Here is a 23,216-nt window from a genome sequence, read left to right as displayed (position 1 = left end):
AAGAAGACATACAGATGGACAACAGGCATATAAAAAGATGCTCAATATCACTAATAATCAGGGAAATGCAAATCAAAACCATCGTCTCACACCTGTTAGAATGTCTATCATCAGAAAAACTACAAATAACAAATGCCGGCAAGGATGTGGAGGAAAGGGAACTCTTGTGCACTGTTGGCAGGATTGTAAATTGGTGCATCCACTACAGAAAATAATATGGAGGTTCCTCAAGAAATGAAAAATAGAACTGCCATATGATCCAGCAATATCACTTCTGAGTATTTACCAGAAGAAAACAGAAACATTAATTCGAAAAAGTATATAATCCCCAATGTTCATTGTAGCATTATTTGCAATAGCCAAGATATGGAAGCAACCTAAGTGTCTATCCACAAAGGAATGCATAAATAAGATGTGGTATATATACAATGGAATATTACTTGGCCATAAAAAATAAAATCTTGCCATTTCCAACAACATGGATGAATCTAGAGGGTATCATGTTAAGTGAAATAAGTCAGCCAGAGAAAGATAAATACCTCATGCTCTCACTTATATGTGGAATCTAAAAAACAAAACAAACAAAATGAAAACAGACTCATAGAGAGCGGGTAGGTGGGTGGGTAAAATAGGAGAATTGATTAAGAGGTACAAACCTCCAGTTATAAATTAAATAAGTCATGCGGTTGTAATACACAGCATGAGGAATATGGTCAATAATATTGTATGGGAACAGGTGGTTACTAGACGTGGTGCTCATTTCATAATGTATACAAATGTCATATCACTATGTAGTACACCTGAAACTAACATAATACAGTACGTCAACTATATTCGAATAAAAACAAAAAACAAGCCAAAAAAAGGAAGGACTTCAGAGTCAAACTGACATGGGTTCAAATCCTAGATTTGCTCTTTTCCAGTTGTGCTGCCTTCGAAAAATTATTTTAACTCTCTGTGCCTCGATCCTGCTGTCTACAAATGAGATATAGTACCTGTTATACAGTTGCTGTGAAAGTCAAATAAAATAATGCATGTTAAGTACGTAGCACGGTGTCTGGCAAGTAGTAATTGCTCAATAAATGGAAGTTAACTAAAGAAAACTACCACTGCAAGCCCTCTCCTTAACCCCATGCTAGTGAGTGGTCATGAGCCTAACCAAGTTCACCCCAAGTCTTGTACTGGCATAACTGAGATCTAGTTGCTCTTTGGGTACCATTTATAAGCCTACCCAGCCACAGAGTACACAAGTGCTTGGTGATTAGGTGTATGGAGTAATTTTGTCACCAAAAGTTTGCTTCTCCCATTCTGCCAGCTTGTCAGGGTAGCAGCTCCAGCCATACACTACTCTGGCCATAACAACACTGCCAGACAGTTCAGACAACTCTAGTGCTGGGGGAGAGGTGGGAAAAGAAGTAATTGAAGACATTCCATTCTAGAACTTTTGGAAACAAATCTTTTACACTGTTACATTCACAATATACACAGTATTTTCAAAAGTACAATAAGAACCCATTTTCTATATATACATTTAGAGGGGAAAAACTGGAAATACTACACTGCAGGAATGTCACATACCAAAGTATTCAATCAAATCAATTTATTTTGTGATAGGACTATTCATCTATATTCTGAATTACAGTTAAGTACTTCAAAGGACAGAACTTGTTTGGAAAGTATGCACATCTTTACAGGATAAAATTAATGGAGCTGGCTTTGACCTATATATGCAGAAATTATAACTGTGCTGATAAAAAGTGCTGTTTTAGCTTCTGACTAAAAATCTAATATACGATTAAGGATAGGCTTTTAAATCACTCCATTAGAAGCATGAAGCTACCCAACAATGATAAACATAAACACAACACTGGGAATGAACTTCTTCTTCGATAGTGGTACCACCATGGTCTCAAATTTAACTCCTTCCCTTCCCCTATATTTTCTTACCTAGGTACCTTCAGAAATGATTCCTATACAATTCCCTCTCCTTCATTTAATTCTCTCCTCCCTCCCCAGCTTTGTCTATGTCCCTTCACGTCAGCTTGTCTTACTGAAACAGTCTTTTAATAGGTATTTCTTTCTTCTTAGCAGCTCTTTCTTCCCATCTATGATGTTTTTCAGGGCCAGGTTAACCTTCCAAAACACTCTGTTCCTGGTGTTACCCTACTTATTGAGCCATACATGCATTCATTCTTATAATCAACATTTATTGAACTCCTACTATACGCAGGTAGTGTGATAAACTCTAGAGACAGAGGGGTGAAAAGGCCAAATCTCCAATTCAACGCATTCACAAGGTGGTTGGGGTAAAGACTGTGGCCAGAATCCCAACATCATGATAAAAGTTCTTGGTCCAAAAAAATCAACACGACTGAAGAATCTTCTAACCACCAACCACTATGTTTCTAAATAAATGAACTATAACTGAACTACAAGGAGTTAAAGAAGAGAAGTTCAAGAAAGATTACAGAGCTAGAGAATTTCCTCTGGTATATATTTAAGAACTATCTATGTCTAGGATCTGGCTTAAGCGTAAAAATGTTTTGGATATTTCTCCATGAACGTCTGGGAGTAGGGGACGGGCTATGGGAATATTAAGAAGCTCTTCCAGAATTTTATGATTCTGAAACTCCTTAAGCAAAGCAAAGACAAATCAAAGGCTGATTTGGAGAGCTATTCGTGATTCATTAAATAACCTTGAGGCTTTCTAGATTGCAGAATGGGGGACCAGGTTATATTTTTGAACCAACTATGAAAATATAAAGTAATCCATTTCTAAATAAAATATTCCCAAGCATAATCGCAAGGCATTAAGTAGTGTTACTCTTAAAGAAGCCAATATGGAAAAAAGTAATAAAACTAAATGACAAATATCCAAAGAATTACAGTGGTCATCTAGGTTCTTCAAGGTCAACATTTCCTTCCAAGGAAGTAATGGCCTGGCCTGCTTTGTGTTGTAAGTATTTAATTTCACATTTATTTTATGGTTGCCTGCGTATGTGTTCTAAAAGACACATGATCAAATTCAAATCCTAACAGAAGCAGAGCTTATATCTTCCTGACGCATCTCCAGAAAATCATTATATGGCTAGCTCAATTGGATATTCAAGCACTGCATAATTTGGATGGATGAAGGAAATGGGAATGGTTGATCTCTTGCAATGAAACTAGAATTTTGAGAGTGGGATGTGAAAACCCTTCAACACAGAAGAACAGGCCAAGTGTGTGAGCTAGACCAGAATTTTGCTGCATCAAATATTTCTGGAAATAAGTGGATTCATCACTGACTGGGACTTAGATATTTTTTATAGTATTATTATATAAAGAATTTTGTTGGAAAAACATTTTTTGCAATGGGATTTAACGCCGAGACTAAAATTGATACATGCTTAATCAAATACTTAAAGCTGACATATTTCTCACTATATTTGTTACCTGAGTCTTTCAATAAGACAATATAAGAACATCCTTGGTTCCATATGCCTGAGCTATGTTAGAATTTTGCAGCTTTAAGAACACCGCAAATATATAGCAGCTGCCCAAACTTAATTACTGTGGTGTTTCTCAAACCCAGTGAGGAATTCTATACAGCCTGTTTTCCACGGTTAAAATTTAGATATATATTCTGAAACTTTTCATGTAAAATCTAAGCTTGGAGAGATTTTTGCATATATGTGAGTATTAAATTTCTTTTAAATTACTACCTACAATTTTAAGACTACAGAGCCCTAAAAGTTAAAATTCTTTTTTTAACTACTCCAATTTATGGCAGGATGGGGAGAGGGAGAATTTATGTTGATATGAAATAGTACGACATATTGATAGTCTTGCATTTAGTAAATTTTTCATCAATATTTGTTGATTTGATTTTTACTCCTTATTACAATATAATATAAACTTAGAAAACTTTGCCAAGCAAAATTTTTTTTTTTAATTTTATTTATTTATTTATTTATGGCTGTGTTGGGTCTTCGTTTCTGCGCGAGGGCTTTCTCCAGTTGCGGCGAGCGGGGGCCACCCTTCATCGCGGTGCGCGGGCCTCTCACTGTCGCGGCCTCTCTTGTTGCGGAGCACAGGCTCCAGACGCGCAGGCTCAGTAATTGTGGCACACGGGCTTAGTTGCTCCGCGGCACGTGGGATCTTCCCAGACCAGGGCTCGAACCCGTGTCCCCTGCATTGGCAGGCAGATTCTCAACCACTGCGCCACCAGGGAAGCTCAGCAATTTTAATCATTAGAAAAACTTGAAACATGAAATTGGATTTTTAAAACTTATGTCTTAAAATTACAGATCCGTATATACAATTTTTTTAGGGACGATAAAGAACAATGTGTTGTTATTAGAGTGTGCCTCCTGCTGTAAGCATCAGTCATCCAGAGCACAACCCAAAGTGCTTCCCAAAGAAACACAATAAACAAGTAGGTCACTGGTTCTGACTTTGTAACTTAGGATTTTCTCATAAGTCAATTCTGAGGTTTCTTTTTCTTTTCTAATAACCACTTATAACAATGAGATTAAAGTTGGCTGCCTAGTTCCAGACATAAAGGAGAACTTGCACAGGTTGATGGCTCCTTCTCCTGAGCCCAACCCTGGAAATGATCCAGAAGTGTGTCTGTGTTGAGGGGAAGGAGGTTGTAGATCCCAGAATCCAAAGTGAAAATTGTGACGAATTCCTAGGGACAGAGAAAGTGGTTGGATCCCACTGTCAAGGGTAGAGGGGATGGGGGTTCAGTCTAGAGCCACCTGTCACAGAGAGCTGAACATAACTTTCCAAAATGTTGGTAGGCTTTCCAGGCTCACCAACATTTTGCTGGGAAGATCTTTTCTGATCCTGGCATCACTACAGAATAGGAAACAATAAGAACAGCACCAGTCAGAGGACGCAGGGTAACATCTGGGTAGCGCTCAAGCACAGCTGTCATCATGAGCAGATAACCATAGCCTTAGGAAGAGGCATTCCATTCCACTTCAACCTCGTGGGCTAATTATTCAAAACCCAGGGGAGAGTACATGGGGAGGGGGAATGTTAAGCTGGGACAAAGGGAGAGAGTGGCATGGACATATATACACTACCAAATGTAAAATAGCTAGTGGGAAGCAGCCGCATAGCACAGGGAGATCAGCTCGGTGCTTTGTGACCACCTAGAGGAGTGGGATAGGGAGGGTGGGAGGGAGATGCAAGAGGGAGGGGATATGGGGATATATGTATATGTATAGCTGATTCACTTTGTTATACAGCAGAAACTAACACACCATTGTAAAGCAATTATACTCCAATAAAGATGTTAAAAAAAAAACAAAACACGGGAAAGAGCAATTCCCAGGATAGAGCTATAGAGAGGTTTCTTGAGGGTCAGGGTCACTTGAGAGGGGGAGGCACAGGAAACAGAGAGAAAGTTCAAATTTTAACCCAGAGGTTATTATTTATAAACTTGGAGGTCTCCCCTGCCCCCCCGCCGCCAAGCACACACACACGCACACACACACACACATTCACACATTAATGGATAGTGGACGGTAGGAGTCAGGTGGTGAGGGAAGTTACAGATAAGCAAGAAAGAGTGGCTAAAATGACCCATGTAGTAATGGATTCGAGTTGGAGACGTCACTGTAAACTCATGTTTACCTTAATAGAGATACTGATATTTATAGATATGTGGGTTAGCATACACAGATATATTTCCTGGTTCTATCAGCTGAGAGGGTCTAGAAGCAATGGCACTCCAATAGCAACGAGTATACCTAGACTCCAGATCTTGGTTTCTAGTATCATTTTCCAATAAAAGTAACCAGGACTCCTTGGAAAGCTGGTTCATTCTAGGGCTGGGGCAGGGAATATGCAAGATAAGCCTGGAGCATCTTGTAGTAACAAAAAGTAAGGAAGTGGTTAAAAAAAAAAAAACAAATGCACAATCATTATGTCAAAGGGACACAGGAGCCAGCCGAAAGAGCTCCGAAAGGCCAAAGCTGGAACAATTTGAACAACAAAATCATGCACGAGTAAAAAATTTATTTAAAATGGTGAGTATTCCGATGGGTTTTAATGTAACAGAGTACATACATTTCATTAATATAATTTCAGACTCCACGATGCAACTTACCTTTAAGAAACTAACCCTTGTCAAGTTTTGGTATATTATCAAAGAAAAATATTCATCACTACCTAAAAAAGCTAAATAACCCTCCCTTTTCTACATCATTTCTGTGTGAGGCTGAATTATCTTCATATACCTCAACCAAACCATTTATTGCAACAGAGTGAATGTAGAGGCAGTTATGAGAATACAACTGTTTTGTATTAAGCCAAACAAAGAAATTTGCAAAAATATAAAACAATGCCACTTGTAGCACTAAATTATTTGCTTTGAGAAATTTGGTTATTTTTAATTTAAAAATGTTATTTTCTTGTAATGGGCTTATAATTATTATATTTATCATGTATATTATAATTAATCAATACTTTAGAATTTTCTGTTTTAATTTCTAATACAATAAATATCAATTGATATAACCCACATGAACCAAAGCTCTCTTTTTCTTTTTCTTTATAAATTTATTTATTTATTTATTTTTGGCGTTGGGTCTTCATTGCTGCACGCGGGCTTTCTCTAGTTGTGGTGAGCAGGGCCTACTCTTCGTTGCGGTGCACGGGCTTCTCATTGCAGTGGCTTCTCTCGTTGCAGAGCATGGGCTCTAGGTGCACGGGCTTCAGTAGTTGTGGCATGCAGGCTCAGTAGTTGTGGCACACGGGCTTAGTTGCTCCACAGGCATGTGGGATCTTCCCGGACCAGAGCTCGAACCCGTGTCCCCTGAATTGGCGGGTGGGTTCTTAACCACTGCACCACCAGGGAAACCCCAAAGCTCTCTTGAGTGTTTGATAATTTTTAAGAGTATAAAGTAGTACTACAACCAAAAAGTTTGAGAACTGTTGCATTGCACCAAGCTGCTTCCCATAACGAATGATGGATATTTAAAAAAAGAAGAAGAGGTTGGCTTAACCGTACTACTGCCACAGTTTCAAAGAAAAAAATTACTTTATATATGCCGTGCAGTTGGTGCAAGTCGAACTTATGGACAGAGGCACACCTGTGCTCTTGAGAGCACACCTTACTCTCCCCAGTCCTTTCCTTCCTATGTATCGTTCCCCTCTGCCATTAAGAAAGATGTACCGTTCTCAGCATTTTTACTTTACATCACCCCACCCTTCTCTCTCCGAAATTTAAGTAGCTCTGCCTGATAGTTCTATTTCTTTTATACTCTCCCAGCCTGCCCACATTCTAGCTTCCAGCCCCAACATTATATGGAAGCTGCTCTTTCAAAGATTGGGTATCACTTTTTTACTGCCAAATCTTTAATCTTTCATCTATTCTACTTTCTATTGACCTCACCGCAGTGCTAGATTTGCTACTGGTGGCACTGGGGGACCACCTTATCCTTCTTGAAAGTCCCTTACCATATTATTCCAGATGATGCCTATCTCTAAATGATCCTCTTCTGCTTCATTCACCGTCTTCCTCCTCGCTCTTGCCCAATCCTTAGCTATCAGCTCTTCTCTGTGTATGCTTATTTCCCAAGACAGATTGCTACTCCCCATTTTCATCTATATTTTAGCACCTTTTAAATATCTTAGGCACTCTTATCTCAAAGGTCCCACCTTGTATCAGATCAGATATATTAAAATACACCCACATTCTATATTACATACCATGTATGTATTATATGAGTTGAGTAATGCTCATTTTGTCAAATGCTTTCTCTGTGTCAATTGATATGATCATATGGGTTAGTCTATTAATATGGTGGAATACATAGATGATTTTCAAATACTGAACCAGCCTTGCATTCCCAAAGTAGACTCTACTTGGTTGTGTTATTTTTATCATACATTGCAGTATTCTATCTGATAATATTTTGTTGAGTATTTTGCCCCTATATTTATGAGAGATATTGGTCTATAATTTTCTTTGCTTGTACTGTCTTTTTTTGGATTTGGCTACAGAGGAATGCTGGCCTCATAAAATGAGTTTGGAAAGGTTTCCTCCTTGAGCCTGCCACTAGGTCCATCAGTACCATTTTTCTAGATTCCATATTTATGCGTCAGCATACGGTATTTGTTTTTCTCTTTCTGACTTACTTCACTCTGTATGACAGTCTCTAGAGTGAAGTAAGTCAGAAAGAGAAAAACAAATATCGTATGCTAACGCATATATATGGAATCCAGAAAAATGGTACTGATGGACATAGTGGCAGGGTAGGAATAAAGATGCAGACGTACAGAACGGACTTGCGGACACAGCGGGGGAAGGGGAGGCTGGGACATAGTGAGAGAGTAGCATTGACATATATACACTACCAAATGTAAAATAGATAGCTGGTGGGAAGCAGCAGCATAGCACAGGGAGATCAGCTCGGTGCTTTGTGACCACCTAGAAGGGTGCGATAAGGAGGGTGGTAGGGAGACGCAAGAGGGAGGGGATATGGGGATATACATATGCATATAGCTGATTCACTTTGTTATACAGCAGACACTAACACAACATTGTAAAGCAATTATACTCCAATAAAGATGTTTTAAAAAAAAGAAAGAAAAAGGCATAAGATTTTTAAGAAGAGAAATCTTAATCTGATGAGATGAATTTAAGCAAATCAACTTAACATCCTTTACTCAAATTACACCCCTCCCTTTAAATTCCCACAAATAATAAATATAGTACCTTTACAGGATATAGGTGATAGGCTGAACATTAGCACATTAAAAAAAAGACTTAGGTATACTAAGAATCTATTTTAGTATAAGTCCACAGTTTAAATATAAATGTAGCACCCACTTGGACTGCCTTAATAGATACTTAGTATTTCGAATGAAGGATCCAGATATGGGGATATATGTATACGTATAGCTGATTCACTTTGTTATACAACAGAAACTAACACAACAATGTAAAGCAATTATCCTCCATTAAAGATGTTAAATAAATAAATAAATAAAAATTTAAAAAAAGAAACAAAATTGAGTTACTTGTAGTGAGGTGGATGGACCTAGAGTCTGTCATACAGAGTGAAGTCAGTCAGAGAGAGAAAAACAAATACCATATGCTAACACATATATATGGAATCTAAAAAAAAAAAAAAAAACGTTCTGAAGAACCTAGGGGCAGGACAGGAATAAAGACGCAGATGTAGAGAATGGACTTGAGGACACGGGGAGGGGGAAGGGTAAGCTGGGACAAAGTGAGAGAGTGGCATGGACATATATACACGACCAAATGTCAAATAGATAGCTAGTGGGAAGCAGCCGCATAGCACAGGGAGATCAGCTCGATGCTTTGTGACCACCTAGAGGGGTGGGAGGGAGGCTATTTGGGGTCTTCTGTGTTTCCATACACATTTTATTTAATAATAAGATTATCAAGTTATCTATTTCTTCCTGAGTAAGTTTTGATATTTTGAAAATTTTAAAGAATCGATCCATTACATCTAAGTAATCAAATTTATGTGCATAGTCATTTGTAGTATTCCCTTATTATTCATTTAACGTTGGTGATATCTGTAGTGACATTTCCTCTTTTATTCGTAATATTTGTGCCTTCTCATTCTTTTTCTTTGTAAGCCTAGTTAGAGATTTGCCAATGTTATTCATCTTTTCATGAAAAAAAAATAGCTTTTGGTTTTACTGTGTTTATTGCTTTTCTGTTTTCAATTTCAGTGATTTCTGCTATTATTCCCTTCCTTCTACTTTGAGTTTCTTTTTCTCTTCCTTCCTTTTCTAGTTTCATAAATTGAAAGTTTAGATTATTGATTTGAGAACTTTTTTCTTTTCCAACATAATCACTTAAAGCAATAATTTTTCCTCTAACCATTGTTTTAGGAACACAGCACAAATTTTGATATGTTGTATTTTTATTTTCATTTAATTCAAATTATTTTCTCATTTCCCCTGACTGCCTCTTTATCACATGGATTATTAAGAAGCATATGATTTAGTTTCTAATCAATTGGTGATTTTCCAGTTATCTTTATGTTATTGATTTCTTGTTTAATTCCATTAAGGTCAGTCAACATACTTTTCATTATTTTAATTATTTTAAACCTGTTACAATTTGTTTTATGACCCAGGATTTGGTCTATTTTGGTAAATGTTGCATTTGCAGCAGAAAAGAATGTGTATTCTGCCGTCATTGGGTAGACTGTTCTATAAACTCCAGTTAGATACTGTTGTCTGATGGTGTTGTTCAGTTCTATAGCCTTGTTGATAATATGTGTACTTATTCTATCAATTACTGAGAAAGGATTGTTTAGGTCTGTAACTATAATTGGGGATTCACCCAATTCTCCTCCCAGTTCTATCATTTTTTGCTTTACGTATTTTGAAGTTCTGTTTTAGTTGCATGCACATTTGGGATTTTATGTCTTCTTGGTGGTTTGATTCTTTTTTCATTATGTAATGTTGTTCTTTATCCTTGGTAATTTTCCTTGCTCTGACGTCCATTTCGTCTGATATTACTATAGTCACTCCAGTTTATTTTGATTAGTGACTGCATGATATATATCTTTTCCCATTCTTTCCTTTTACCTTGCCTATTTCATTACATAAAAAAGGTTTTCTTGTAGAAAGCATACCACTGAATCTTTTTTTAAAAAATCTATGCTGATAATCTGTGTCTTTTAATTAATGTGGTTAGATCATTTACATATATTTATCGACATGTTTGGATTTAAGTCTACTATTTTATTACTTGTTTTCTCTTTGTTCTGTTTGTCTTTCCTCTGTTTCTCTTTCTTACCTTCTTTTAGATTTATTAATCCAAATATATTTCTTATATTATAAATTAATTATATTAACTATAATAATATTATTTAGTATTCCATTTTAATTTATCCATTGAGTTTTTTAGTAAATCTCTTTGCATGTCTGCTTAAGTGGTTACTCTAGGGATTACCATATACATACTTAACTTAGCACTGTCTACTCAGAATCAATATTTTACTACTTCAAGTGAAATGTAGAAACTTTACCACTATATGACTTCCTTCAACCTCCTCACTTTATGTTGTACTTGTCTTACATATTTTATTTACATACATTGAAAATCGCATTAGGGACTTTCCTGGTGGTCCAGTGGCTAAGACTCCGCACTCCCAATGCAGGGGGCCCAGGTTCGATCCCTGGTCAGGGAAATAGATCCCACATGCCGCAACTAAGAGTTCACATGCCACAGCTAAAAATACCGCATTCTGCAACTAAGACCTGGTGCAGCCAAATAAATAAATGAATATTAAAAAAAAAAAAGAAAATCGCATTAGTCAATGTTATAATTTTTACTTTCCACCTTCATAATATTTTAAAGAACATAAATGAGAAGAATCATTTATTATATTTACCCATACAATTACCATTTCTGTTGCTCTTCCTCCATTCCTGATATTCCAAGTTTTCCTCTGGTATCCCTCTCCTTCCATCTGAAGAATTTCCTTTAGCATTTCTTTTGGAGCAGGTATTCTGGTGATAAATTCTTTCAGTTTTCCTTCATCTGAGAATATCTTTATATTACCCTCATTCCAGAAGAATATTTTCATTGGATTCAAAATTATGCGTTAACAATTCATCTTTAGAGTCATTTTTTTAATGTTATGACATGTCTTTCTTGCCTCCATAGTTTATGATGAGAAATCCACTATCATTGTATCACTATATGTAATGTGGTGTTTTTCTGGCTGCTTTCGATATTTTTCTTCATATTTAGTTTTATGTAGTGTGATTATGATGTGTCTACATGTGAATTTCCTTGAGTTTATCCTGGGTAGTGTTCCCTGAGCTTCTTGAACATGCAAATTCATGTCCTTTGCTAAATTTGGAAAGTTCTCATCAGTTATTTCTTCAAGTATTCTTTCTGTACCACACTCTTTTTCTCTCTTCTGGGACTCTGATGAAACAAATATTTAATTTATATGTTTATGTTTATATTGTTTTACAGATCCCTGAGTCTCTGTTCATTCTTTTTCAATCATTTTTTGCTATTTTGTTCATTTTTAGATAATTTTTATTTATATTTATTTATTTATTTATTTGGCCACACCACGCAGCATGCAGGATCTTAGTCCTCCGACCAGGGATTGAACCCATGCCCCCTGCAGTGGAAGCGCAGAGTCCTAACCACTGGACTGCCAAGGAATTCCCAGATAGTTTTTACTGATCTATGTTCAAGTACACTGAACTTTTCCTCTTAAAACTCCTTTCTGTTATCGACCACATCCAATGAATTTTTATTTCAATTATCGTATTTTTCAGTTCCATCCTTATATTTTCTATTTCTTTGCTGAAACTTTTTACCTTTCCATTTGTCTCAAGAGTATTTAAGTTTCTCAGGCAAACAGGAATTGAGGGAATTCATCACCAGTAGCACATATGGCAAGAAATTATAAAAGAAGTTTTTCAGAGGAAAGGAAAATTATATAGGTCAGAACTCAGATCTATATAAAGAAAGGAAGAGTGTTAAAGAAGGAATAAGTGAAGGTTAAAAAAATCTTTTATTTTTCTCATTCTTAATTGCTATAACAGTTTGTTAAAATAAGTGTAGCAACAAGGTATTTGGTGATTATAGCTTATGGATAAGTGAAATGAATGACAATAATGTTATAAGGGATGGGAGGGAGGAATTGGGAATACTCTTTTATAAGGTACCATCACTACCTGTGAAGTTGTATAGTGTTATTTGAAATTGATGTAGTTGTAAATGTACGTTGCAAACTCTAGGGCAACCACTTTAAAAAGTTTTTTAAAAAAGAAGTATAATTGATATGTTAAGAGAGAAGAAAAAATGGAATCACATAAAATGCTTAATTAAAACCAGAGACGGCAGAAAAAGAGAGGAAGACAAAGAGTATTTGCCCTTATTTATTGAACCATGGTTATAATAGATGCTTCAAAGTATTGTCATAATTCCAACATCTGTGTCATCTTGGAGCTGGAATCTGATGATCATTTTGTTTTTTCCCTTGCAAGTTGAGGTTCCTGATTTTTCATATGCTGAGTAATTTTGGATTGCATCCTGCACATTTTGAATATGAGACTCTGGGTCTTGTATGATTTCTAAGGAAAATGTTGTGGTTTTGTGTTTGTTTTCTGCTGTTTTATTTTTGCTTTAGAAGTTAATAGACCTGGTGAGGTTCAGGCTACAAGTTTCAACCCAACTTCTCTGGGCTGTGGTTCCAATGTCAGTTTAGTTTTCAGAGCATTTGCAGTGTTATTTGGATCTGTCTTGCATATACACCACTCAATGGCCACTCTGAGACTAGGCAGTGGTCTAATGGTCTCTGGTATACAACTCAGAGGTGTGCCCAGGCGTTCACACACCACTTTACAGGATCTCTCTCCCTGACAAGTTTCTGCCTCTCTGGGGCCCTCTTCACAGTCCTCTGGGCAGAAAGCTGGGGAGTTCTGATGCAACACTTCCCATTGTCTGCATATGGTATGTAAGGGAAGAAAAATCTTTTCCTCTACCCTCCTAAGTAATAGCCGGCGGTCCCTGTAACCAAAAATAAACTAACAAGAAGAAACCATACAGATTTATTAAATATAAGAAGTTTTACATGACATAGGAATCTTCATAAGGAAAGAAAGACCCAAAGAAGCAGTTAAACCTGAGTGTTTTTATGCTAGGTTTGATGAAGAGGGGAAAGTCCTGGAAAAATGTAAAAGGACAAAAAATAGTGTGAGCTAAATGTGGTAAACTGGGGGAAACAGCAAAATCTGTTCATTCAAATTCCTTTCAGCATCCCTCTGTCTTGGGAGATCAAGATGCTCCTTTCCACCAGGTATAGGGAGGTGACCTGTCACAGGAGGGTTTTATGACCTGCTTCAGGGGAAAGTCAGAAAATCCTTCCTGCACCTGCCATTTCTCAAATTCCTTCAGCTTGAAATATTCAAATGCCAAGGTGCCATATTTTGGGGGAGCACATCTGAACCCTTCAGGGGCTAAGAGGTAGGAGGGCAGAGAGAGAAATAATGTTTATTTACTCCACACTCTTGGGACCATAGTCCTTCCACATTGCCTGGTACAGGGCTGAACCTGGGCAATCTTCAAAACAGGCAAAGATGTCTTTGGCATCCTCCTGCCGTTCCACTAACACCTGTCTCTCTCTAGTTTATTTTAGATGACTTCTAAGGTCCCGTCCCACAGGGAGAGGCTCTTTGTTAAGTAATTCAAAGTTGTTAATAGCACAGTACCTGGTGTTCAGAATACCTTTGTTTGGATCCCATTTTTATTTGAATCCTGCTTACTAACTGGGTGACCTTAGAAAAATTACTTAAATTACCTGTACCTTGCTTTCCTCTTACTAGCACTTAACTCCTGAGGTTGCTGTGAGTTTTAAGGGAGATATTGCATATAAAGTACCTAGCATAGTGCCTGACACATAGAAATAGTAAATGCTTAATAAACGGAAGCTGTTACTTCTGTATCTTAAGGAGAAACTTTCCTATTCTGGGACAAATTTCAAATTTGTTTTATTATTATTTTTGTAGTCTTATCAAGCAAGAATATTATTTTTATGTGTTAAGTGCTTTTGAATTTTAGCACAAAAGTTCTAACATGGCTTTAAACAGCCACATGATACTTATACACACCAGCATACATACGTATCCTACTGAAGGTATGAATTTGAATTGTGTCAAATCAAAGGTACAGAGTCTGATTAGAGTAGGACTCTACTTTATTTGCATTCACTACTTCTCAAAGTATGAATTTTGGTGATAACCATTTATTTTTTTTATATTGAACATGATTATTGACATAATTACTCTGAACGTATTTAATTCTTGTTTAGGATTTATTCATATGTGTGTTTATTTTTTATTTTGAGGCAATATTCTTTTTAGCAAGGTACAAAGTCCAAAGAGATTTAAAGAAGAAATACAGGCAATATCATGTTGATCTTCATGCTTCTGGAATACGGCTGAGTAATAGTAATAATAACTTGCATTTGAATATTGCTTTTAGGGCTTCCCTGGTGGCGCAGTGGTTGAGCATCTGCCTGCTAATGCAGGGGGCACGGGTTCGAGCCCTGGTCTGGGAAGATCCCACATGCCACGGAGCAACTAGGCCCGTGAGCCACAACTACTGAGCCTGCGCATCTGGAGCCTGTGCCCCGCAACAAGAGAGAGGCCGCGACGGGCCCGTGCACCGCGATGAAGAGTGGCCCCCACTTGCCTCAACTAGAGAAAGCCCTCGCACAGAAACGAAGACCCAACACAGCCAAAAATAAGTATAAAAATAAATAAATAAATAAAAATATTACTGAATATTGCTTTTATAATTTCCAAAGCGCTTCCACATAACCTCTTTTGAAATTTAGTTAAATTGCATGTTTCAGTCCCAATAGTGAAAAATCTGATTCCACTTTAAAAACAAACTGAAAAATAAATCTTTCATGTTTATACAATAGCACTTTTATTTTTACTAGTAAAGGCTACACTTGTGTCATGGCCAGAACCTACCCACAATCCCAGTGGTATGACCCTTTTTTCTGCACAAAATTAGATGGAAGACAGAAAACCATTTTCACGGTAGGCATCACACAAATTAATGTAAGAGAGAAGAAACAAATAGCTTATTTAAACTTAGAAGGTAATTTATATACATTTAGTACTTTTACATTTGTAGAAGCATTCAACAAATATTTGCTAAATGAATGACAGGTTGAACTTTTTTTAAATCAAATTAAAAGAAGAGGGACTTCCCTGGTGGCGCACTGGTTAAGAATCTGCCTGCCAATTCAGGGGATACGGGTTCGATCCCTGGTCCAGGAAGATCCCACATACCGCGGAGCAACTAAGCCCATGCACCACAACTACTGAGCCTGCGCTCTAGAGCCCGGGAGCCACAACTACGGAGAACGCCCGCCACAAGTAGTGAAGCCCACGTGCCTACAGCCCGTGCTCCGCAACAAGAGAAGCCACCACAATGAGAAGCCCACGCATTACAACGAAGAGTAGCCCCAGCTCTCAGCAACTAGAGAAAGCCCGTGCGCAGCAACGAAAGACCCAATGCAGCCAAAAAAAAAAAAAAGTGAATCGCAAGAATAAGGTAATATGAAATTTAATTTTTGCCAAACATTTATTAATATGTTTCTCTTTCTGGCTCAAAAGAACAGCCTGATGCTCAACTTCTGCTGGCTTGCTCTTGCCTACCAAATAGGGTACACTTGCTTGCCATTTCACATTCTTCGTTCTCAGACCTAGTCCGCCCTCCTACCACTCCCCTGTTCAAATCCTTGACACCAGCCCATCTTGACTGTTTATTGTTCTGTAGACGCAGTCGTGCTCCCCCCAGGTCAGGGCCTCTGTCCATGTGGTTTCCTTCGCTGGAAACGATCTCCCTATCTCCAGCTTACCTGTGGAATCCTATCCATTTGTGTGTGTATGTGTGTAACAACCATTTATTAATGCTCATGAATTCTGTGAGTCAGAAATGCAGACAGGGCACAGAAGACATGACTTACCTCCACTCCACCATGTCAGGGACCTCAGTCAGGAAGACTTGAACGGCTGGGGTGATTCAGTGGCTCGGGGCAAGAAATGTCCAGGGGTGTCTTCACTCACTGGAAATTGCCCCGCTGAAAATTTCACTCACATCTGGCACCTGGGCTGGGTTGGTTGAAAAATTCCACTCAGTTGGGCTGTTGACAGAAGCACCTTTACATGTACTCCCCATGTGACCTTGGCTTTCCACAGCATGGTAGCCTTGAGGTTCCAAGAATGAGTGTCTCAGTTAAAAAATCGTACTCATTCTTGGAAGCCCCTCTCAAATGCATTTCCTCCATATGAAGCCTTCCCTTATTTCCCTCTTAACCAGACGTGTTTGCTCTCTTTAGAATTTTCACTGTAGTTTCTTTGTGCCTTTCCTTAAGCACTTTTCTCATTCTGCCTTGGTTTTATAGCCATTTTCATATTTTTCAAAATATTTATTTATTTATTTATTTATTTATTTATTTGGCTGTGTCGGGTCTTAGTTGCGGCATGCAGTATCTTCATTGCGGCTTGCGGGATCTTTTGTTGTGGCGCTCGGGCTTCTCTCTAATTGTGGCACGCAGGCTTAGTTGTCCTGCAGCATGTGGGATCTTAGTTGCCCAACCAGGGCTCGAACCCGCGTCCCCTGCATTGGAAGGTGGATTCTTAACCACTGCACCACCAGGGGAGTCCCCCATTTTAATATTTATTTTTACATTCATCATATGTTCCTGTGTGTTTCCTATAAACACTTTGAGGGCAAGAACCAGGGTTTACTCATCTATGTACTCTCTAAAGCAATTAATAAGGTACCTTCCTAGCATACTGTACATGCTGAACAAATGTCTGTTGAATCAAAAAGGAAAGAAAAGCTGGTTTCCTAATCCTCCATTAAGTATTCAATTTCTTCAGTGTCCACTTAAAAATAAACCCACGCTTTTACTTGACATATATATGTGTTTGGGAGTATGGTGAGTTATGTCAAACCATAATAATCAAACAAACGGGAATACCATTTGGCAGTTGGCAAAGAGGAATCGGGTAACCATTGTGAAGTGGTTATTTCCAATCAACCATGCATCCATGGATGGTTTGTGAACCATGGTTAATTTAATATCCACACATGCTTATTAGAAGTATTCAGCCTCTTGCTATAATCAACTTGTTTATATATTTACAAGTAATGACTTTCTGGTTATTTTAATTAAGAAACCCTTCATTCATTAGAATTCTGTTGACTAATATAATCCTTTCCAATGGGGCAAACTAGTATTTATTGCAGTTGTAGGAAGAGCAGGTTGACAAATTGCCACAGACATCCACGAAGAGGTCTTGGTTAACCTGTTAATGGAAGAATTAAAATCAGATAAACATTCTGGAGAGCAATTTTGCAATATGTATCAACTGATGTAAAATTGTACATATCCTTTGACCCGGTAATTTCTCTTCTAGAAATTTATCCTTGACACTTGCACAAGGATAGGAACATGATATTAATTGAAGCATCGGCTATAAGAGTATATATTTGGAAACAACATAAATGCATATCAATGGAGCATTGGTAAAATAAATAATGGTACAGCCATACAGCGGACTGTTACATAGCTGTTAAAAAGATTGAGGAGAATCTATATGCAACAGCAGTGAAAGATATTCATGATGTATTGTTAATCAAAGGAAGTTGCAGGACAATATGTAAGTCATGCTACCATTTCTGTTAAAAACAAAAACACCAACATGTGCTTATAAATTATAGAAATTTAACCAGGACCAGAGTTGTGGTGTTGAGGAGGGGGGCAGTGGAAGAAAAAAGGAAGGTGGAAGAGAAGGCTGGGTTATATTTAGTAGTTCTGAGAATCAAAAACATGTGTCATCAATCCTACTCAAAAATGTAATTCTAATGTCAAGGAGCTCTTCCCTTTTTCTGTCAGCCTGTCTCCCAGTTAGTGGGGCTCAAATCTCCATTCCCTCTGAGTGCCCTCTTTCAGGTTTTTTTTTGGCCGCACTCTGTGGCTTGTGGGATCTTAGTTCCCAGACCAGGGCTTGCACCCGGGCCCTCGGCAGCGAGAGCGCCGAGCCCTAACCACTGGACCGCCAGGGAAGTCCCTGACCGGCCTCTTTCTTGGAAATCAGTCCAGAGCCAGTGCCCAGGCACTGTCAATTCTAACTAGTCCTATCAACTCTGTCTCCCCACCTCTCTCGATTTTCTCTTCCTCTCTTTTCCTTTCCACTTTCTCTATCTGGTAGTCCAGACCTTTATCACCTCACCCCTCAATTACTGAGGTTTCTCCCAGCCTGTAGTTTCTCTTCCCAGGCCACAAACCTTCCCTCCGTCCTATACAGAGTTTCCTAATCCTCCGCAGTGTGCCGGCCCAAAGCCTTCAGTGCTTTCCACGTTACATGTCCCAACTCCAGAGGACAGCTGGGCAGTCGACACCCTCCCACAGCCTGGCCCAGACTACAGTGCCAGGCCTACCTCCCAGGACCCCCCGTGATGACGGACTGACCTTCTGTGACCATGTGGATCCCTATCTGGAAGGCCCTTCCTGCCTTTCCAGCTCTCTGAATACTACGGATTCTTCAGTACCCACCTGTACCACTATGAGAACCTACTTATTTTTATGGGCCCCGGCAATGTCTTCCTCATCATTTTTTAGAATCTTTCTTTTATTGCCATGTGTGTAAGTCCCTAAGCTGTGTGCAGAAGCTCCCTAAGAGTGGAAACCATGTCTCTTACACTGATGAATTGATCATGTAACCTGAATTGCCTTAGGGTTTGCCAGCCTGTGGGCACAATAGGGTCACAGGAATCTATACTTCCCTGACTTTTGTCCCTATCTGCTCATGTGGGACCCTGTCCTCCCGTAAAGTGCCCTTCAGGTATTTCTGGGGGTCTCCAAGCAGCATCTCACCTTCGCTCATGATTAAGCCCCCATCAGCTGTCCAGGTCTGCTTCCATGTGGCATATACCTTTCCTTTCCTTATTTCCTGCTCTCAACCCCTGCCAGGCACCAATGCTCCCCACTGGCACCAATGCTGCTTCTGCTAGATACCACCGTGTTCACTAGGCACCAGCCTCCTGCAGACACTACTACAATTATATATATATTTGCGATTGCCACACTGCTGTGAACCTAACAGTCTCTCACAAATATTAGCTGTGGAATGAAGGCTGATATTCACTAGGACATGCTTCGACTTGCTTTTCCGGTGGTGGAGATAGGCTGAACTGATTTATCCTCACGCTCTCTCCAGTCACCATCAGGACCGGTCAGTAGACATTTGTGAGGTGGCTTTTCAGGGCTCAGGATACACTGTTCTGAGCTGTTGAGCAAAGTAATCCTACCTGCCAAGGTTGCCAGCCCAAATCAAGGGGTCCTACTCTGACGTGTTTTGATCCTTATATGGAAACTTCCTATCTCTGGGTCTTCAAAGTTCAAATCCAAGTAGGAGTTGATCTCAAATTTCAAGAAAGGTCAGCTCACACCTCAAACAGAGTTTCTTTGTGCCCATCTGCTAGGCCAAAGCGAGAGTTCCCTACTGCAGTTCTCACAAGGGGAGAATTGGGGAAGTAAAACAATCAAAGAAATGCTTTCTCCATAAAGAGTGGCACATGGCAGTGCAGCTAGGAATGAATGGACAAATGCGCTACATGCAAGTGTGGTGGAAGGATGGTCAGAAGACAGTTTATGAGTGTTTGTTTCTTAGTGCTTAACAGTATTACCATGCAAATGGTTCTCAGAGGCTTTGAAGTTAAAGCTCCTGGGAAAGAGAAGTGTTCACACTTGGGGTTTCAGTGCACTAGAGCCAAGGTCAAGTAAACCTGGTGGTGTGAAAGGCCCACAATAGAGGCTCAAATGGTAGGAAATCTATCTGGGGCTTCTTTTAAAATACCTGAAAGAATATGGAAATACTCTATCCTTATAGAAGGCAAAAGGTAACTCTGCATATTCTTCAATAGTAAAAGAAACACTTTCAAATCATATAAATTAGGTTAATAATTTCCCGTGACATCTAGTCATTGGTAAGGTATAACACGTGTCAAGAAAAAAGAAGCTGATGGTCTGAAATATGTGGCACTTTAGTGGCAGATATAACATTAGTAAGTTTCCAAACGTTTTGCAGTAGGCATCAGATTTTCTCAAATGACTTTCATATACCTAGTTTTGGAATTTCTAGGACATTCTCTGTTATATGGGCCTCACTCAAGGCAAATATCATAAATAATTCTACATCTACACAAAGGAGAAACAGAGAGTGATTATTTGCCCAACCAAATGATCTTCATCCCCTATAGAGTAGTATGAGATTTAAGTTACACAAATATATTCTCTCATAACTTTTTGCTGGTTTTATTTTTTAAAAATCCCACTTTCATAGATTCTTTTTGGATTAAAAAAGTAATGCTCATCACTTAAGAGCACTTGAGATTTGTATGACAGTTTGTGCTGTTCAAGCCTTGCCCCTCTCCCATCCACTCTTAATTTGGTTCTGGCAGCCCTGTGAGGGAGGTGGTCAGAGCAGAATTTCCCACCTCTATTTTGTTTCATCTTTATTGTGGTGGTGGTGGGGTTACTATACCATGAACATGTTCTTGTTGTAAAATATCAAAATGATTCCAAGTCTAACATATACAACTCTCTTTATCTTGCACGTCACTCTCACAACTTCTCTCCATCAAGTTAAAGGTATTCTAACACTTCATAGAAAAACCCACTAAGAAGTGGTAGTAATATTTTCAGCCTACAGAAGTGGATCCCAAACCTGATTGTGCATCAGAATCACCTGAATTTGCTAAAAATACAGATTCCAGAACCCTACCGCAAACTACTGAATCGGAATGTCTGACAGTAAGAAACTTTGGGAGAGCCTATTTCAGATGGCACCCCTACTCCTACCTCAAGGAGAGGACTCTGCTGTCCCTAACTCCTTCAGTCCAAGCTGTAATTTTTAACAGAACTTTACTGAATGCTTGGAGGGTGGCATAGAGATGACTGAGGTAGTAGCTTATAACTACTAGCTTGTAATTTATAATCCACGTTCAATTTTTAGCCCACCTCCTGGCAGTATCCTTATAGCAGGTACCGGCTCAAAATCCACACCAAAAGGAATCTTGGGCTTCCCTGGTGGTGCAGTGGATAGGAATCTGCCTGCCAATGCAGGGGATACAGGTTCAATCCCTGGTCCGGGGAGATCCCACATGCCGCGGAGCAACTAAGCCCATGAGCCATAACTACTGAGCCTGCGCTCTAGAGCCCGTGAGCCACAACTACTGAGGCCACGTGCCACAACTACTGAAGCCCGCGCGCCTAGAGCCCGTGCTCTGCAACAGGAGAGGCCACCGCAATGAGAAGCCCGCGCACCGCAACGAAGAGTAGCCCCCGCTTGCCGCAACTAGAGAAAGTCCGCACGCAGCAACGAAGACCCAACACAGCCAAAAATAAATAAATAAATAAATAAATAAATATTTTAAAAAAAAAAAGGAATCTTTAGGAGATCCTATGGCTAAGATTCCAGACCCAGCTCCCCTTGGCTCCAGCCAAAGGAGAAACTCCTCCTTTCCTGCCACTTAAGATCATTGGCCCACTTTCCCACCCCAGGGTGAAGGACACTGAGATTCTCCATTTCCTCCTAAGGAAATCCTAGTCCCTGGTATCTCCAGACACCATGACCCAGATAGATAATCAGGAGTCCACAGTCCGTTTCCCAAAGGCTGGCATAAACATGTCTCAAGCGATTCCAAGTGAGGCCATCTTTCTTCTATTTTAGCCAGCACTAAGCCAGGCCCAGGCTCAGTTCCTTGTCACAGCCTTTCCTCCAATTTAAGGCTAAAGAAAAATCAAACGTACACACCTCCCCTGCTTCAAACTAATCTCAATTCCAAGTCTATTGTGAGAAAATCTCAGGGCAAAAAACCACACCCATCTCCGGGGCTGGGGGTGGGGGGGACGGGTTGGGGGGACGGGGGTGGGGAGAGGTGGAAAAATCCAAGCTTAATCCATCTTTAGAAAGAGGGAAATTCTCTAACTCTATTGGAGAGTAGTTTGTTTAAACCCAATTTACATCACCAAACAGATTGATTAGCATCTCACTCTGAAGTAAGTTTCCTCCTAAACAAAGACTGAAGGCTTTTATGACAAAAGGAGCTCATCGAAGCGGAGCTCCCCCAAACAAAGCCAGGACCTGCTACCCTTGGAGTGCGAATTGTCCTCCTATCTAAAACCTACCCAGCTCAAATCCCTCTTCTTCCTGGAAGCCCTCCTCGACCATCCTGGACCATCATGATGTCTCCTTCCAATAAATCGCAACAGTTACTATCAATCTTGTTCACCTGGCAATTGCTCACACGTGGTCTCGAGACTATTCTGGTATTATGGCCATGAACTTTTGAATTCTTTTATCATTTAACTTTGGGTATAAATATCTGTCCCCACCACCACCACCACCACCCCCATTTGATCCTGAGCTACTTAAAGAGTGCCAGTGAGAGCATCTCTCAGGCTGCTTTAGACACTTCAGAGCCAGTTCTGTATTTCCCTCCAGGACCACCTCTATCTATACTTATCACACAACAAGTAACCATTGGGTGGTTGATAGAAATAATCGAAAGTATCCTGTTACTCCCCAAAATGTCTGAAGTTTACATCATTTGTTCAGTCCTCACAACAACCCTATGCAGCAGGTGTTTGTATTATCCCCATCAATGAGGA

General features: G+C 39.3%; 1 protein-coding gene across 1 annotated transcript in view; it reads right to left on the bottom strand.

Annotated features, from left to right (window-relative positions):
• ZIC3 (Zic family member 3) overlaps nt 1-23,216 on the bottom strand; it is an 80,141-nt gene that overhangs the window by 36,071 nt on the left and 20,854 nt on the right. Inside the window, exon 4 of the mRNA XM_082445375.1 lies at nt 16,500-17,847. The gene's annotated coding sequence lies outside the window, so the exon portion shown is untranslated. The remainder of the gene's footprint in view (nt 1-16,499; nt 17,848-23,216) is intronic.

The sequence above is a fragment of the Balaenoptera physalus genome (assembly GCF_965194825.1).
Source record: "Balaenoptera physalus genome assembly, chromosome: X".
NCBI lineage: Eukaryota > Metazoa > Chordata > Mammalia > Artiodactyla > Balaenopteridae > Balaenoptera > Balaenoptera physalus.
The sequence above is the reverse complement of the archived record's forward strand: the minus strand, read 5'-3'. Positions and strand labels throughout refer to the sequence as shown.